Genomic DNA, 20,002 nt, shown 5'->3' on the forward strand with positions numbered 1-20,002 from the left:
TAACTAATAATTTGGCATTCTTTCAAACTAATATTCCACAAACACTAGTTCAATTGTGTTTTCAGAGCTCTCAGTGTATTTTTTCAAATATAAATGTGGGATGTCACTTCTATCTAATATTCCACAAACACTCTGTTCAATTGTATTATTCAGAACTCTGTTGTAGTTTTTTTCAAATATAGAAAATTGAAAATCAATTATTTTTATACCTACATAGTTAAAATTGAAAGTCAAGCTCTAACCCTGGATAGAGAAATGAATATAGGAATCATACCAGGATCAGGTCCCTACAACAGAATCTGTTGATGCCATCAATTGATAGCAATACACTAATGTGGACATTTAGTAGTCACTGGAATCTTTGTATGGACTAAGGTGAGAATAAGAATCATGTGAATGTTGTAGTCTAAGGAAGGGTTCACTTATATGACTAAAATCCAACTAAAATATGTTTGTAATAATGATGCTTAAATAAATATATTAATTATAATGGCTCATATTTCATTAGCAAAAATAAATACTAATGTAAACAAATGCCATTGTTTTAAAAAAGGGATCACACAATTTCATAGATTTTAGAAATGGCATCTTTATGACATCACGAAGACAAATGATCTCAGGTTTGTGACAAGAAAAGGGAAAAGAACTATTTTAAATGTGCAGAGAACAACCTTTGTTACGATTACCTTATCAGTGAAAATGACTTTATTAGTCATATCAGAGAGATGACCATTTCCAATCATAAATTTTCTATGGTTAAAGCATAGAAAAAATGTAAAGAAATATTTGTGAAGAAAACATCCCAGTAATATAGGATAACAATAAAAGATTAAAACACAATGATGAATTAAGAGGTCCTCAACCACAATGCTATTATTCCAACAGTGGTTTATTATAAAATAGTACTTTGTAGATGGAAAATTATAAGATTCTATTTAAGAAGAAATCTTTGGGAACCTCAAAACACAAACATAAAATGAAAAAACAATCATTTTAAATCCCTGGGATCTTGCAGCAACATTTATCAACTTATTTTTATTATTTTTTAATTTTTTAGTTTTGGGGCCACACCCAGTGACACTCAGGGGTTACTCCTGGCTATTCGCTCAGAAATCACTCTGACTCGGGGACCATATGGGACACCGGGAGATTGAACCCAGGTCAATCCTGAGTCTGCCCTGTGCAAGGCAAATGCCCTACCTACTTACCTACCAGTTCAGCCCCTACATTTAACACATTTTAAATCACCCCAAAACTTTATCTTAAATGTCCATTTACTTTATTATCGATCATTTAACTCATTATATGAATTAAAATATAAAATATATTAGTAGGTACACAGAAACAGAAAATAGAGAAGTTTTAAGAAATAAAGTAAGTAAGCATCATGAACCAACTCAGATATGACAAAAATATTATAATAATCAGAGAGGGAATGTAAAACAAAAGTGATACATATCTTAAGGGTTATCAACAAGAAAACCAAACAGTATAGAACATACGGGTACTAAGGAAGAGATAATAATTCTAAGCAATATTCCAAAATGAATCTTAAGTTCTAGAACATTGTAAATGATGTAATAGATGCACTTGGTAATGTCATTATTACATAGGACAAAAATAAAAGTCCCAATGTTCTTTAGTATAAGTTGATATGTTTCCTGAAATTAAATAAAAGACCCAATGTTCTTTAGTATAAGTTGATATGTTTCCTGGAATTAAATAACCCAAAATAATCAAAGCTAAAGTAAAAAAAAAAGTAACACTCAAAAGCAAGACAAAAATTTCAGAAAGTATAACATATACCTTATTATACTATCAGAAGATGTTGGTCCAAAGAAATAAAATGCTGAATTAAATATAAGGAAGAAACATTTCTTTGTTTTTTTGGGGTCACATCCAGTGGTGCTCAGGGGTTACTTCTGGCTCTGCGCTCAGACAATGTGGGATGCCAGAAATTGAATCTGGGTAGTCTGGGATTGGGCTTCTGAAAGGCAAATGCCCTAACACTGTGCTCTTGCTCTGCCCCCTCCCCCCAATGAATTTTTAAATAAAAAGGAAAATTTTGACAGAGATGCAATGAATTCTGGGAAAATCTAGAAAAAATAAAAAACCTGGCATATAGAATAAAACAATGAAAGCAATACATTATTATCTCTTTAAATATAAATATTTGCAACATTAAACTAGAGAAAAATCGATATTTTAGAAAGAACAAAAAAAAAAAAAGGAATTATGCCAAACAGGGAAGCAGTGCAGTTAGGGCCGAGAGCTGGCCTGATCATTAAGTGTGTCCTTTTTGACTTGCTGGCTAAAGTGTAGCTGGTACTCTGGGCTGGTATCCTCAACCTGCTTCGCATTGATAAATACTAAATGACCCACCAACCAGCTCAATCAAGTCTTGGCTCCTAGCCTAAGACTTGGCCAGACTAACCTACAACCAACCATTTGTTTCTCTAGTGGTGAACCCATTCCTCCAGTCTACAGATGGACTTACTTGGTTGCGGAGTGAGCAGCAGAAACCAGCAGCAAGGGGGGGGGGGGATTAGGAGGGAGGGGTGCTAGGAGGGGGGTCTTTAGGAGGCTTGGGAGGCCGATGTTTCTTCTTAGCCTTCCTCTTCTCCCGGAAAGGTATCTCAATGGATGGGAGCCGGACACGAGGGACCGGCCTTATGATAGGGGAGGTTGGGCGGCTTGGGGTGGTGTGGGTTGCAGGGACGGAGTGGGGCTTTGGGAGGAGGACGTGGGCCTCAGAGCTGCTGGTTGAGAAAGAGTGAAGTTTGGAATTCTGGGGGGGTGGTGGTCGGGGGACATAGGTGCAGGTATCGACACCCAGGGGAGGTGTTTTTGGGAAAATGGGTGGGAATTTGCAAGGACGATGGAGAGAATTTGAAGCCAGTTTCTGAGACCCATAATCAGAGACTAATGACCCGTGTTTCCCCAGGCCTGGGAAACAAGGTGTGGGAGTGCGAGTTGGGGAACGCACAGGAGTTGAGGGAGGCTGGGGAGGAGGCCGGGGAGGGGGCTGAGGTTTGGGATGGGCAGGAGTGATGGCAGGTAGGGTGTTTGGAGTGGGGGGACGCTGGGAGGGATGGGGAGAGAGGAGTCGGATAGCACGAATTTGAGGGTGGAGAGGGTTCGGGATTTTGGGAAGTTTTCGAGACATACTGTCTAGACGTCCTCGTAGCCAAGAAGCAAAGTCGGACGAGCCAAAGCTGGCCCGTTCCTGCTTTATATAGCTGTGTCCTTTGTGACATCATTGTGCCACATCACACTTCCAATGACATCAAATGCCCTTTATGACACACATCCCTCCCTTGACACTAGCCTGAGAAGAGTTTCTGCTTTAGAGAGATCATGGGAAACAACTGCAATCATTGGTCTAGGACAGGAGCCTTGGGCCCTAGAGCAACTCGTAGCTGGGGTCCTCACTGGGCACTCAATCATTTAGAGCTAGGACGGAGGTAGGTCAATGGGACCAGAAGAAGGCAGCTGAGGAAAGTGGATGAGGGTGGTTAGCATTCCCTTTGACTGATTTTATTTCCTCTTGCATCATTTCAGTCTATCACTCTCTTAACTGATATAGGATGACCTTGTCTAAGGACTCTGAAGTTCAAGATGGAGGTTTGCCTGCAGTGTCCTAGACTTAGGTTGACCGGGGACCACTTAGGGAGCACCTTCTGGCTTGGGACTCTGACAAACTCAGACCCTTCTTTGTACCTGACTGGAGAATTATTATCCCTTGGAGTCCTTTTTCTTAGATTAGTTTGATTTGTTTTCTGACTCATCCTTACACAATGTACATGGAATCGACTGTCCAAGCTTTTATTAGTATATGCACAAGCACTTTAATTTTTCAAGATTTCTGGGTCTTGGTTTGATCATTATGTGGATCTGCACCATTTCCAACCATGTTATGTTTGTCATCCTTGAGCAGGGGTCATGCTAATCTTCTCTGTATCATTCCAATTTTAGTATATGTGCTGCCGAAGCGAGCACTCCGACCATGTATTTTTGATTTTCCTTGTTCTTCCTGCTGTTTCTGAGCTCTGAACTGTAAAGTCTTCCATGGGCCTCATCACCATACTCCTGCTTCTCAGAGAAAGTCTTGACAAGCATATTTTCCCCCTGTTTTGGTGGAAATTTCCAGTCCCTTAATTTGTTTCCCTTTTTTCCCTCTGACCTATGTTCAATTGTAAGTAGGTGTAAAGTAAAAACTTCAGAATATAAGATTTTATGTTACTTTCAAGATGGCTTTGGTGTTTTGTTCCTGTTGAACGCATATTGAAACCCATATTCTTATTCCATCAAAACCCATATTCTTTTTCCTAGAGAAAATTTCTTGCACTTAGTTCACCAGTAGGTTTCAGGCATTCTCCCTCCACTTCTCTACACACACACACACACACACACACACACACACACACACACACATGTGGGAGACCGAGCACCCCACATATCAAAGGAACTCTGAATGAATTTTCCACCGCCTGCCTGATTCAAGCCACAAAAGTTTGCATAGCCCCGAACCAACAGAAAACTGCAAATAAATTTATCTCAGCACAAAGAATCTGGCTTAACCAGATTCCTTAACCTTTCCATGGAACCTGTTTTTGTGCCTGCTCTCAAGCAGATATGTTTTTGTAAATTATGATCCTTATTGCTTGCACAAAAGAAAGATTTAAATGGAAAATAGGCTAAACAAAAAATTGTATTTGCGTAAATATCAATTAGCTATTTGTTTAAGAATTTGCTTCCCCTCCCCTCATCCCGCCAGGTTCCTCCTTATCCTTCCCGCCATCAAAATGTGTTTATGCTCCCATTGGTTAAAATTGTTGTACTTGTACAAATCTGATTGGTTTATGTTTCAATCCTATGCTACTACTCCTCCCACTGGAGCAGGGCATAAAAACCCTGCTCTCCCCCCAATAAATCCTCTCGACTGGCATACGTTACCATGAGCGTTTTACTAACTTCTGCAGCTTAATTTTTTAGGTATTCACAAAAGAGCTTAACACTCGCGAATTATTTGTAGCTGACTTCTGCCTTCTGTCCCGGTTGAGAGAAAGCTGCTGGCCGGAATTCTCTCCCGGTAAAGGGCAGGAGCAGAGGCAGTTACACACACACTCACACACACACCCTTTACTGTGTCCTCTAACTCAATAACTTCCACTTCTTCTGGCTGTGAAGAGCCTGGGGCTTCCTGCTCAGATCCTGTCTGGATCTGTCCACCCCAGCTGTAAAGATCAGGTTCAAGTAGATCTTTTAGCCAGGATGCTAGGAGTGAGCTCTGGCAGTTAGTGATCAAGGCTTTGCCACTTGAAAAATGAGAAGAAATTTTTTTGTTTGTTTTTGGGCCACACCTGATAATGCTCAGGGGTTTCTCCTGGCTATGTGCTCAGAAATCGCTCCTGGCTTGGGGGGACCGTATGGGATGTCGGGGGATCGAACCTTGGTCCATCCTAGGCTAGCGCCGGCAATTCAGATGCCTTACCGTTCCGCGCCACAGCTCCAGCCCCAAGGAGGAGAAAAATTACTTTTGCTGAGAACAGTCTGCCTATTCTGTCTGTGTCTTTGGAACTGTAAGGGGTGGGGAGGTCGCATCTGTTTATATCAATCTGCCCTTTTCTTCAATAGTTCTTGCTCACAGTCAACCTGTTGTGTGTGTGTGTGTGTGTGTGTGTGTGTGTGTGTGTTTTAAGTGAGCACAATGAAGTTGAACTGAATATTCACAGATTTCAGGGTTGAGTTTTCCACTTCTTTTGTTTGTTTTTTGGGGGACAAACCCAGTGGGGCTCAAGGATTACTTCTGGCTCTTTGCTCAGAAATTACTCCTGGCAGGCTGGGTGGGGGACCATATTGGAAACCCAGGTGAGCCACGTGCAAGACAAATGCCCTAACTGCTGTGCTCTTTTTTCCAATATTTGATTTTGTTTCAGTTTATTTTCCTATCTCTTTATTTTTATTGAAACCATTTTTAATTACAAGTCCTTCATAGCTGGATTTCAGGCATCCAGAGACAGTGAATCAGGGCCATTCCCACCAGCAGTGTTGACCTCCCTTCACCAAAGTTTCCAGCGTGCATCTTATCCCTCCACCCTTAGCCCCCTGGCCTGTCTGTGTAACAGGCCCATTTTAAGTTTAGATTGTTAGAGTTTGGGGCTTTTGATTCTATTGTTGTTGACTTCCTCCTTTTTTTTTTTTTTTATCTCCACCAATGCACCTGAGACTCATTTCCTATTTCTTTTTGTTTTTGGGGCACACCCGTGACGCTCAGGGGTTCCTGGCTTGGGGCACCATATGGGACACTTGGGGATCGAACCTGCAGTCTGTCCTAGGTTATCTCTTGCAAAGCAAATGCCCTACTGCCTACCCCACCTCCCTGACCCTTCATTTTCTATTTTATATCCCCGCCCTCTTTTCCAAGGTTTGATTTTAAGTTTCAGTTTCAGTTTCTATTTCTTCCCAGTTTTGTTTCTTTCCCAAAAAAGGAAAGTGTCATATGACTTCTCCCAACCTTTAAATTCTCTTTCAGACTCAAAACAGCTTACTGGATACCAGGAAGATTTCTGAAGAACATAGCAGTTTGAATATCAGGTTTTCCACAGACATGAGGTGGGTGAAATAAGACCAAAGCATCTTTTTTTTTTTTTTTTTTTGGTTTTTGGGCCACACCTAGCGGTGCTCAGGGGTTACTTCTGGCTGTCTGCTCAGAAATAGCTCCTGGCAGGCACGGGGGGGGGGGGGCGGGGGGGCCCATGTGGGACACCTGGATTCGAACCAAGCACCTTAGGCCCTGGATCGGCTGCTTGCAAGGCAAACACTGCTGTTTCTATATCTCCGGGCCCAAAGCATCCTTCTATGCAATGCAGTTTCTGAATAGTGTCTGAGGTGAAGGCTAATTCTTGGCTCTTTGCATATGAACTTTATGAATGTACCTTTATCAATATGGGTATTTTATTTCTGTGGGTGATTCTCATAGTCAAGCTCTAGGCCCATAAAACTCTTTCCTATATAGAGCTGGTTTACAAGAGCTGAAATGAGAGAGATTGACAGGAGGGGCAGAGCAGTTTGCTAACTCTAAGTTTTATATATGAGAGGAAATAACCTCTTTCAGCTGGAAACCCCCAAAGGTGGGTTCCATTGCTGTTTCAAGAACCAATCAAATGTCATCAAAGGATAGTAGGGAAAGAACTGTATGTGTGTGTGAGTGTGTGTGTGTGTGTATGTGTGTGTGTGTGTGTGTGTGTGTGTGTGGAAAGAATGATTTTTGGAATTGAGAATAACCTTAGATGTTATTGGTGGTTCGTTTGTTTGCTTACAGAAGGTAAATTTCCAGGGGGATGCTAAGTGTATTTTTTCTCTCCTGAAAGGGAAATAAGACCAAATAAATTTGAGGAACTGACAAAAAACGCTTATGGGGGTTGGTGTGCACTGGATGGTCAGTAAGTTCTACTGAGATATGTGTAATACTCAAAGGTATCTGATGCTCAGAGGTATCTGAAAAAGAGTATTGATCTGGGGGTTTTGTCTATTATTAGTCTTCCTTTTGTAGGACAGGCTTCAAGGGGAACACTAAGCCAAACAGTCTTTATCTCCACAGCTCAAGTTCTAATTTTGAGTGTAATTTTGAGTGTGACTTTTGACTGTTCCTTTTGGACATTCAAATCCAGGAATGTACTCTACCACAAAGCTGGATTTCTGGGTTACTTTTCATAGACTTATCTGTCCTTGTTTGATTCTTTTACTGTTTTGGTTTGTTTTTGGGTAAACCCGGCTATGGCACTTGGGTTAATCCTGGCTCTGTGCTCAGAAATCACTCCTAGAACGCTTGGGGGCTCCATATGGGATGTGGGAAATCAAACCATTGTTGGTCCTGGATCGGCTGCATGCAAGGCAACTGCCCTACCGCTGTGCTATTGATGAAAAAAAAAATGTTAATTATGAAGTCCTTGATGGTGGGATGGATGGGTGGTGAGGCTTTTCTCTGGCCAGGCCAGGAACCTGCAACCACTCCACCTCCTGGTGGTCTCAGGGTGGCAGTGAGGAAATGATCCACAGGCAGTCAGTTTCCAGGAGACATCAACTTTATTCAGGCCCTAGCCACCATGTGTGGCTTCTCAGCTTTTAACCTTGTAAGCTGCTCTGTATTCAAACCTCTCTCTACCAGCCAGCTCTCTTGCTGTATCCTCTTTCTTCTCTCCCCCCTGAATCTCTCCCTCTATCCTCTATCCTCCTGGTGAGCACAACAGGAAGCCAAAGTGCCAAAGACCCCCAGATGTGCCAGGTCCACCTCTCAAGGTGAGCAAAACAGGAAATAGGAGAAGAGGAGTAACATCTGCCCCTTCTTTAAAAAACAAAAAGAGCATACTGTTTTCCTGACTTCTGCCTTTGGCCTGAATCCCATAGAACAAAGTTTAAAGTGAGGACTTAAAGTATCAGCCATTTCCAAAAACATAACTTTTCTCCAAAATATACCAGTAGCTTAAATTGTCTTAATGCTTATTTACCAAGCCCTATTCTGGAAAGTCCTTGTTCCTATTATTTAACCTTTTTTACTTAATGCTATTATCAGTTTTATTTAAATAATACAGTATCATCATATTTTATTAGATCTTTAGAGTTTATTCATATTTGTTTGTTTGCTTTGGGATCATATCAATGAGCTTACTCCTATTTCTGTATCTAGTGGGCTCAGAAATCATATAGATTGCCAGGGACTGAACCCAAGTCAGCCACATACACAGCAAAGGCCCTACTTACTGGACTCTATATTCATCTTATAACTGAAAATTGTGCCCTCTTGACTGTCTCTCCCGATTTCTTCTGTTCCCACCTCTAATCCAGTTCCGAACATTCTCTTCTTTCTATGAGTTGTGACTTTTTTTTAATATTCTATATTTAAATGATTCTATATAGTATTTGTCTTTCTCTCTTGGTTCATTTCATGAAGCATTTGCCCTCAAGATAGATTCTTGTATTTTACAAATGGCAGAATTTCTTTCTTTTGAATAAATAATATATATCACAGATTTACATCTATCTAGATGGAATCTGTCTGATGGAATGTTACCTAGATATTAAGATAAATAGATATGGGGGATGGTATGCTAGTAGAGGGGGTAGGGCACTTGGCTTTGCAAGTGTTGACCCTCACCAGTTTAAGTTCCAGCAAACCATAGTTGTTCCCCTGAGTGCAGAAGCAGGACTAAGTCCTGAGCATTGATAGGTGTGATCCCAAAACAAAAAAAGAGAGGTGTCACATTTTCTTTGAGCCATTGATAAACATGTAAGTTGTTTCCATATCTTGGTTCCTATGTTATTGCAATCAACATTTGCCTATAGATACCTTTTTTATGTATTTTTTGGGGCGTCATACCCGGCGATGCTTCAGGGGTTACTCCTGATGTTGAGCTCAGAAATCGCTCCTGCCAGGCTTGGAGGACCATATGGGATGCCAGGAATCAAACCACCATCTGTCCTGTGGTGGCCTCATACAAGCGAAACACCCTACTGCTGTGCTATCTCTGTAGCCCCAGTACAGATATCTTTAATACATAAGATAACATTTAAGTTCAGCTATCTTATTGATAGTCATTTTTTGTTTGTTTGTTTTTGCAGGGGCCCATACTTGGGATGCTCAGGGGTTCTTTTACATTTTCTTTTCTTTTGGTGGGGGAGGCATACCCAGTGAGGCTGAGGGTTTACTCTTGGCTTTGCACTCAGAAATCACCCCTGGCTTGGGGGACTGTCTGACTTGGAATTGAACTGAGGTCTGAACCTGCTGCGCCACCACTCTAGCCCCTCTTTTGCATTTTATAAATGATTAGGAAAAAAAATGATCAGGTACCTGTTGACCCATTGTATGTCTTCTTGGAACTGTTTGCCTGCCTTTTAATTGTTTTTATTCAAGTTCTTTTTTTTAAATATCATTAATTACATATCAGATAAATGACTTGTAAAATTTTCTCTTACTCAATAGGTCGCATTTTCATCCCGTGGCTAGATTCCTTAGCTGCGCATAAGCTTTTTAGCTTGATATGTGTGACTCTGCTTATGAATTTTGGACGTGCTGTTTCAATTTCATGTGTCTCAAGAAATGTTCTATTTATCTCATGATTTCTGACCCAGTAGTTATTCAGTGTACACTTAAGTTTCATATACTTGTGAATTTTCAAATTTTCTTCTTGAAAGAGGTTTCTTCTTGAAGGTGGTGGAGATTTTTGGCCCCATCTGGCTGTGCTCAGGGGTTACTCCTGGCTCTGTACTCAGGAATTACTTTTAGTTAGCTTTTGGACCACATCAGATGCCAGGGATTGAACCCTGCTTGGCCACAGACAAAGCAAGGGCCATACCTTGCTATACTATCACTTTGGCCCTTCCAAGTGATTTCTAATTTCACACTTGGTGGTTAGAAAAGATTTCAGTCTTCATAAATCGATTAAGACTTGTTCAGTGGCCTGACATGATCTATCTAGACCAATATTCATATATACTTGAGAAGAATTCTACTGCTCATTTCTCCAAACCTTGATTTAAAAAAGATTAGGAAAGATCATTTAGGAAGGTCAAAGGATCTAGCAGGTTTTGTTTGTTTGTTTGTGGGCCACAGCCAGTGGTGCTCATGGTTTACTCCTGGCTCTGTGCTCAGAAATCACTTCTGGCAGACTTGGGGAGCCATATGGGATGCCGGGGATCGAACCTTGGTCAGCTGTGTGCAAGGCAAATGTCCTACCCATTATGTTATCTCTCTGGCCCTATAGCAGGTTTTATGGTCAAGAAGTTGCATGCCTGGTTGGCTATCTTCCCGAATAAGCTGCTCAGTGCTGTTCTAAGTTTCATAGTTTGGCAGGTTTTGTTTTTCTTTGAGAAAAGGAGCATTTCTCTGACACTCCCATGTACAGTGTATAATTGTAGACAGGAGGTGGGAAAACAAAATGGAATGATGAAATCATTTAGTGTTAAAGGGTCCAGGAAAGCCCACTGCCTCAAATAAGGACCTCGAATCTTCAGAGAATGCAATAAGCAAAATCAGGTTTATTGTTCAGCTAGCTGGGGCCCCAGAATCTGCCATAAAGACCGAAACCGGAAGGCCCAGGCAATCTAGGAAGGTGTCTTTTATAGGTTTAAGGAACCTTAGGAGGAGGGTCGATTTGGAAAGTAGGGCTTGTAGAATGCACCAATCCCTTGTCCAAGTTCAAACACAATGTCCAATCAGATGTTGAGATTGTCCTTTTTCAAATAAAGTGAGAACCTTAGAAGGGCGAGCAGAAGTCCATTCTTTTGCTCAAATATGTCAAGTTTCTCTTAGGAAGGGCATTGGCTGACTGTTACCAGGGCAGCAGGCTGTTGATGTCCCAAGGTGAAATTTCAGATTAAGGGAATCAAGAAAGTGGGTGGAGAAACACTTAACTGGCATCTATATCTGATCAAGGTGGGAGTGGAGAAAGATTTACCAGGCATCTATCACCTATCTGAGTTATTATCACATCTATTTTCATAAATTTTCCCTTAACATCAGGTCAAGTGTTGGTAAGGATGGAATGCTCTCAAGATTTGTATACTGAACAGTAACATTTTGGTTCAGCAATGTTGGTGAGCGCTTCAGCTTATTTTATTATTAAAATAAAATTTTAATTTAATAAGGAATTAATCATAAATTTAATTATTCATTTTTATTATTTTTAAATTTTTTGATTTTGGGTCACACCCAGCAGCAGGGGTTACCCCTGGCTCTACACTCGGAAATTGCTCCTGGCAGGCTCAGGGGACCACATGGGATGCCAGGATTCGAACCACCGTCCTTCTGCATGCAAGGCCTCCATGCTACCGCCCTGTCCCCCAATTTTGTTCTTGACTTTTTCTAAAATTGTGCTAGTCTATGAATCTGAAATTGAAAATAATATGGGCTTAGTGATATCTTAAGTATTTTCTCCCAATCTTGGTGCTAAGCATCTTCAGATAAGAGAAGCACAAATTCAGTATAAAATATTTCTCAACCACAGGCAAGTAAGGAGTGATAACACAGGTTAAGTGCTGATACAGTGACACAGTAAAGCAAGGCTTGTGATCTCCCTAGGTGTCTTCCAACTGTAAACACATTTATCAATATTGCTAGTTGTTTATTTCTCAGATCCAATTCGTTCTCTCAGGGGAGCTCGTCTCTGTCAGGTAGAGTGTTTCGATCCGGCTGTGTATGACTGTAGGGAGGAGGTGGGAAAATGAAGTGGAAATGATTAAATCAACATTCTAGGCTCTCAAGGCTTACATCAGAGGTCCTCAAACTTTTTAAACAGGGGGCCAGTTCACTATCCCTCAGACCGTTGGAGGGTCGGACTATAGTTTGAAAAAAGCTATGAACAAATTCTTTTTTTTTCCCGTTACTTTTTGTTTTGTTTTGGTTTGGTTTGGGTCACACTCGGCAGCCCTCAGGGGCTACTTCTGGCTCTACACTCAGAAATCGCCCCTGCAGGCACAGGGGACCATATGGGATGCTGGGATTCGAACCACCGTCCTTCTGCCTTACCTCCATGCTATCTCGCTGGCCCCAGAACAAATTCTTACGCACATTGAACATATATTATTTTGAAGTAAAAAGAAACAAAATGGGAACAAATACAACATTAAAGAAAAATCAAGTAAAGTAAATCAACCAGTATTTAGCATAAATACCACTATTTCATTTTTCCCTTTTTCTTTTATTTTTGGGCCATGCCCAGCAGCACTACACAGGGGTTACTCCTGGCTCTGCACTCAGAAATTACTCCTGGCAGACTTGGGGAACCATTTGTGATGCTGGGGATAAAACCTGGGCCAGCCCCATGCAAGGTAAATGTTCTTATCTGCTGTGCTATTGCTATTGCCCCACTTATCAGTACTTCAATGGGAACTATAGGCATGGTGAAATGGTAGGGTGTTTGCCTTGTATGAAGCTGTCCTAGCACAGGCCTTGGTTCGCTTTCCAGCATCCCATATGGTCTCCCAAGCGAGGAACTATTTCTGAGCTCATAGCCAGGAGTAACCCCTGAGCGTCACTGGGTAAGGCCCCCAAATCAAAACCAAACAAACAAATCAATAAAAGGAGCAGTCTTATCAGGTCTGTGTGAAAACTGAGGATCTAAACCAGTGTTGGCTCAGAATAAGAGAAACCCAGATTTCTCATTGGAAGACATTCTTCCCCGTATCACACACATCACATGATGCGCTTCCCTGCAAATCTAACCCACATAGTAGAAGGGGACCTGCTTTGTGGGGTTCTTGTACACCATAGCCATGAAAGATTAGTTTGGGGAGTGACAATAATGAAACTAGAAAGTATGTTTTAGTCAGGGTTCTTTCGACAGACAGAGAAGAAACACATAGAAAATAGAAACATAGGACTAAGGACCCAAAAAAAAGCAATGACTTTGGGGCTGGAGTGATGCACAGCGGTAGGGGTATTTGCCTTGCACGATGGCTGATCCAGATGGACCTGGGTTTAATCCCTGGCATCCTATATGGTCTCGCTGAGCCCGCAAACAATGATTTCTGAGTGAAGAGCCTAGAGAGCTGCTTGGTGTGACCAAAACCTAAAACAGACAAAGAAGTCAACGATGTGATCCTACTTCAAGTCCAAAGATATAAGAACCAGGAGCACTATGATGTAGAGTCACAGTCTGAGAGCAGAGAAGGACCACACCCTAGTGTCAGAAGGTCACACTAAGAGAGCAAGTTCATCTTTCCTCCATCTTGGCAGGAGGACCCTCTATTGATGGGCTAATGTCCTATGTACCTAGGGAAAGAGCAACTTGTTGTTCAATCTATGCAGTGCATATGCTAGGGGGGGGTCCCTTTGAGGAAGTCCTCAAATATATGCACAGAAAAAATGCTAGACTAGGATTACTTGGGCACCAAATTACCCAGAAATTGGGCATCACTGGCTGCGTGCTTGGCAGTTAACATCACAGTAACTGTATTTATTTTTTTCATAGGGTGAGGGCAAAAGTTCTCTGGAGGAAATTCTTCCTCAGCTGAAATGCCACAGTCACCTGGAACGTATTTAAGGAAAAAGGCATCCCAGAGATCTGAAAGAGAGAGTGAATGAGCAGATGTGAAATCTTTAAAACCCCGAGTTCAAAATGTCACAATGTACAGAAACATGCTGGCCTACATCAAACACTTTAGAGGGTCAGAACGAGGCCGCCCTGGAAATGCCTTGAGCAAGCTGAAGAGTCACCCAGCAAGAGCACACTGACCAAGCCGGTCTGGTACGGTCATCTAAACCTGGTGGAGCACCTTGGGGAAACTATGCCTGTGTCTATACTACCACCTGGGCCCTGACTCCCAGAAGCCTCAGGCTTACGTGGACAAGGTGGAAACAGGTGTGTGAGAAGTTTTCTAACCCCTATAGCATTGAGTGTCCTGAGCTGAACAGTGAGGAAGGGTGGACATGGCTTAGGTGTGGAAAAATTTAAAACTAAAGAGCAAAAGTTTGTTTTGAGAAGGCTTTGGAAAAGAAACCTAACAACCCAGAGTTTTCTTGTGGACTGGCAATTGCCAAGTTTAATCTGGACAGTAAACCATCAAAGCCAGTAACAGATAGTGTTTTAAATCGGGCTATTGAGCTGAATCCTGACAATCAGTACATTAGAATTCTTCACGCTTTGAACCTTGCAGAGAATGGGAGAAGAAGATGAAGGAGAGAGAATAGTCAAGGAGGCCTTGGAGAAAACTCCTCATCAAAATGATGTTTTTCGCATTGCAGCCAAATTTTACAAAATTAAAGGTGAGCTAGACACAGCTATTGAACTCATTCAAAAGATGCTGCAGTCCCACACCAAACAATTTGCTACCTCTATCAACCAGATTGCATGCTGCTATTGGGCAAAAGGCAAACAAATTCAGAATGAAAAAGAACTGGATGCAGAACAGGATGAGGGAGAAGATTGAAGGAAGTAGAGGAAAAAGGGGGGGGCACAGGAGTATTTGGATAAATGCCATTGAGAAGGGGCCTCAATCCTCTTGATGCACCTGATCTCACTAAGCTCCTGGAAACAGGAGGGACTATTACCAGATCATTTCAACAAGAAGTTCCCCTCCCTGGAAAGATTCACTCAGTCACTCAGAAGGATTGTGACTCTAAGACAGGCTGCAGACACAGCAGTCCAATTTGATTTTCGGCCCGGAAGCCGACAGTCAAGTGAGAATGAAAAGATTGAAATGCCAACTGCAGAACACATTGGAAAGTCAGAGTCTCAAAAATGCACCTAGTGGGGGCTGGGAGAGATAGCATAGTGGGTAGGGCATTTGCCTTGCAAGTGGCCAGACCCAGGACCAACAGGGGTGTCGAATTCCGGCATCCCATATGTTCCCCTGAATCTGCCAGGAGCAATTTCTGAGCACAGAACCAGGAGTAAACCCTGATCGCCGCTGGGTGTGACCCAAAAAACCAAAATACAACACAAACAAACAAACAAAAAATGCACCTAGTTATTGGTCCTCAGCAAGGATTATTCATAAAAAGAATGGAGAATTCGTGCAAGCTGTTGAATGCTTGGAGAAGAAATTAGGCCCTTGATTAAGGAATAACCCTTCAAGCTTAAGCTATTTGTTCCTGCCAGAGCCAGAGATGATAAAGAAATCAGCCACTTCCCTGACCATGAGCTGACTTTTGGGAGGGAAGGAATGACTCACTTCCGGAACAAGCTGTTTGGGAGCCCGAGAATAATGGGGGGACAGGAATGCAGGAGTTTATCCAATCTGAGCATAATGATCGGGATGGTCTTGCTTTGAGGTGTATTTTTAGAGTTGTTTTGTTCCTGTCTCTAGCTGTCACAATTCTCTAGTTGGCAAGTTTTTGACTCATCAGTAGTAATAAAAGATTACTATTTTCACTCATTATTAGTAGAAAACAGTGCTCCAGATGTATATATGCATATATATTACTACATTATATCCATCCATTCATCTATCCATCATCCATCCATCCATCCCATTCTTATCCATCTATATTTCACATTGTTCTTGAAGTTACCAAGAATCCAGAGTCCTCAGGCACCAAGTCAGGAGAATTGGGCACCCCCTATTTGGGGGCCAGGGCATATGGTCCTCTCAGTCTTTCTCTGTAAGTTCACTGCACCTCGCCATGACGGCCAGGCTCCAGCTCAGTTGAAGGTGCTCAGCCATCCCCATGCATGAGCTCTTAAAAGTCTGCTGTGAGGTGATACGGGTAACTGGCTGATCTGAGCTCTTCAGGGCAGACCTGCTCAGGTGAACACTTCCTTTGACACTATGCAGGTCCAGCAACTGCCCAGGGACACCAGCTCAGGTTTCTGGCTACCAGGAGGATGAGGTTGACACTGAGGGCCTGTAGCTCTGGCACCCTGGAGCCCAGGAACAGAGCAGTTCACGCATGTAGTCATATATATCCCATTTTCAGTCTTCCTGCAAAGATTCATAATTGATAACTGCCTATTAACAGACTCACACATCCTTTGTGGCTTTGCTGTCTTGGCATTGGAGGCCAATGTTTGATTGGAAGATTAGGTTTCTGCTTACCTTAACATATTCCTTATGTTACTAAAAGACAGTATAGTAATACTCATAAACAATGAGATGAGGGCTGGAAGGATAAGCCCATGATATGAAGCTCATCACAAAGAGTGGTAAGTGCAGTTAAAAAAATAACTACACTATAGCCAAAGATAGCACATCTGTAGGGCTTTTGCCTTGCATGTGGCCAACCCGGGACAGACCTGGGTTCAATCCTTGGATCTCATATGGTCCCCCGAGCCTGCCAGGAGCAATTTTTGAGCACATAGCCAGGAATAACCCAGAGTACTACTGAGTATGGCCCCCCATAAAAAAAAAAAAAACTACACTAACAACTACCATGACAATGACAGAGAGAGAATAATACAATGCCTGTCTTGAAAACAAGCAGGGAAGTGGGGTGAGGAGAAAAATGAGGGATATTGGTGGTGATAAAGTTGTTACAAATGAAGGGGTGGGGGAGCATTTTATGGCTGAAACCCAATTAAACATGTTTGTAACCATGGCACTTAAAGTACTAAAAATAAAAAAGATATTTCTTATATTCAGATTCCTCTTGATGCGTCATGTATTTGTATGTAATCTTGATAGCTGCAGTTATGAATATGGTTTTTTTTGATAAAATTACCGCAAACATTTCAAATTTCAACCCAGATAGTGGTAATTGTGTGGTTTGTGTATATGCAGAGAATAAATTCTAGACTAGATAATTGGGCACCAAATTACCCTGAAATTGCACTGCAGGCTGCATGAATATGTTTTATTTTTGTTTTGCTTTTGTTTTTGTTTTTCGGCCACACCCATTTGATGCTCAGAAGTTACTCCTGGCTAAGGGCTCAGAAATTGACCCTGGCTTGAGGGGACCATACGGGACGCCGGGGATCGAACCATGGTCCTTCCTTGGCTAGTGCTTGCAAGGCAGACACCTTACCTCCAGCGCCACCTCACCGGCCCCTTTGTTTTGTTTTTTAAATAAAATGACAAGAGGGGCTGGAGCGATAGTGGTAGGGCATTTGCCTTGCTTGCAACTGAGCCATCAGGAACCTCCCTTTAGATCTCTGGCTTCTTATATGGTGCCCAAAGCCAGGAGAGATTACTGAGTGCATAGCCAGGAGCAACCCCTGAGTATCACTGGGTGTGGCCCCAAAACAAAACAAACACAAATGACCTACATGATTGCCTCCCTGATAAGGAATAAATGGGACACTAATGCTAAGTATAGTTTATAAGGACAAAAATCTTTCCTGTGGGGAGGTAAGGCATTTGCCTCGCATGCAGAAGGACAGTGGTTCGAATCTCAGCATCCCATATGGTCCCACAAGCCTGGCAGGGGTGATTTCTGAGCATAGAGCCAGGAATAACCCCTGAGCATTGCCAGGTGTGATCCAAAAACAAAACAAACACACACAAAAAAAACTTTACTGTCAAGCATAAATGAAAATATTTCTGTCCTGGACAGAAATACCCACATTGAATTGTAAAAAGAAGACATGTATGTGTTCTGCCATTGGGAACATTTGAAAAACAAACCAACCTACTAGAGAGATGATGCCTCAGTAGGTAGGGCACTTGCCTTCATGTGGACAATCCGGATTTTATCTCTAGCTCTCCATATGGTCCCCTGAGCCCCACCAGGAGTGATCCCTAAGCACAGCTGGGAGGAGAGCACAGGAGAGAGGGAGAAAGAGAAGAGGGAGAGGAAGTGGGAGGGAGGGAGGAAGAGAGAGAGAGAGAGAGAGAGAGAGAGAGAGAGAGAGAGAGAGAGAGAGAGAGAGAGAGAGAGAGAGAGAGATAGAGATGGGGAGAGGGAGAGGGAGGGACAGAGAGAGATCCATTGATTCCAAAAAGTCTTTGACCCCAGGCTGTGATTTAAAGTTATATTTCTGCCTTGTCAGTGTGAGGTCAAAGTTCTATTCCTAGAACCTCTCCATATTGTCACTGGGTGCCCAGCAGCACTGCCCGAGAGTGTCCCAAGTCCAACACATTGCAACCAAATATGCAAACACCAGACATTGCAATGACAGTCCTGAGCATCACTGAATGTAGCCCAAACTGCCGCCCCAGCCCTCCCCAAACAAACAACTCCCCACCAAGACCCAAAAAATACAAAACAATATCTTTAGATGTTTTGATTTACACATATGAATGTCAACATAGCTATGTTGTTTATTTATGACCTGTGTAAGAATGGCAATAAATATATAATAATAGAGTATTTCTGTACCTAACCTATAAAAGAGGAAAAGTGATAAGCCATAGCTAAGATAATTCTATTTTATTATCTATTTATTTAGGTTTTGAGGCCACACCCAGCTGAGCTCAAGGGTTACTACTCCTGGCTCTGCTCAGATCTCACTCCTGGCAAGCCTCGGGACCATTTGGTTGGCTGCTTGCAAGGCAAAAGCCCTACCCACTGTGTTATCGCTCTGACTCTGTAATTCTATTTTAAATCTCAGCTTCATAAATATAATTGACAAAAAATCATGAGTTTGTTCAAATGTTCATGCTAGTGAATTGATCCACATGGACAGAGAGAAGGAGTCCCCTCATATCAGTTTATTGCTATACCCAGCACCTCACATGCTGATTACAGTTGCTAGATCTTTTTGTTTTGTTTTGTTTTGTTTTGTTTTGTTTTTTTTGTTTTTGGGCCACACCCGGCGGTGCTCAGGAGTTATACCTGGCTGTCTGCTCAGAAATAGCTCCTGGCAGGCACAGGGACCATATGGGACACCGGGATTCGAACCAACCACCTTAGTTTCTGGATCGGCTGCTTGCAAGGCAAACGCCGCTGTGCTATCTCTCCGGGCCCAGTTGCTAGATCTTTTTTGGTTTTTGGGCCACACACTCCTGGCTGTCTGTTCAGAAATAGCTCCTGGCAGGCACGGGGGACCATATGGGACACCGGGATTCGAACCAACCACCTTTGGTCCTGGATCGGCTGCTTGCAAGGCAAACGCCACTGTGCTATCTCTCCGGGCCCAGTTGCTAGATCTTTGATATCTGCAAAGATAGTGGAACTTCAGCAACTCATCCTCAAAGTCTGGCAGCTTCCTTCAAGTCACGACACTCTGGGTGATCTTCCCTGGTGATGTCTGTTCTCTTCATGCCAGGGACTGAAAGATCATGGTGGTCAGACATTAATCCTTTGGGTCAAAGTTGGCGGTGGTGACTCTTCAGTGGGCATTCCCCCCTGTCCTCACCCTTTCAACACACACACACACACACACACACACACACACACGAGTCATTGGGTACTATGGCTGGTTGGGTGTTGAGTGGGAAGATTAGAGAGTTCTTCACCTCAGTAGTGTGTTGCCAATCAGACATGGCCAGAAGCAGGGACCGATTGTGGTCAGGAAGTCTCTGGCCAGAAGGACAGCTTGAGAGAGTGAGGAGTGTTTTTCACATGGACATTAGGAGCAAATAAGCACCATTAACCTGCCAGCTATCTCATAGAGGCATGCTACAA

At 42.5% G+C, this 20,002-nt stretch overlaps 1 protein-coding gene and 1 non-coding gene across 2 annotated transcripts in view; one reads left to right on the forward strand and one right to left on the reverse strand.

The window, feature by feature from the left end:
• Positions 1–20,002, forward strand: part of LOC125995037 (interferon-induced protein with tetratricopeptide repeats 3-like) — a 148,804-nt gene that overhangs the window by 115,338 nt on the left and 13,464 nt on the right. The window lies entirely within an intron of this gene.
• On the reverse strand, positions 3,893–3,999 carry LOC125995431 (U6 spliceosomal RNA). Its single transcript, XR_007490964.1, has one exon. It is a non-coding gene; the product is annotated as a U6 spliceosomal RNA (small nuclear RNA).

The sequence above is a fragment of the Suncus etruscus genome, chromosome 17, assembly GCF_024139225.1.
Source record: "Suncus etruscus isolate mSunEtr1 chromosome 17, mSunEtr1.pri.cur, whole genome shotgun sequence".
NCBI lineage: Eukaryota > Metazoa > Chordata > Mammalia > Eulipotyphla > Soricidae > Suncus > Suncus etruscus.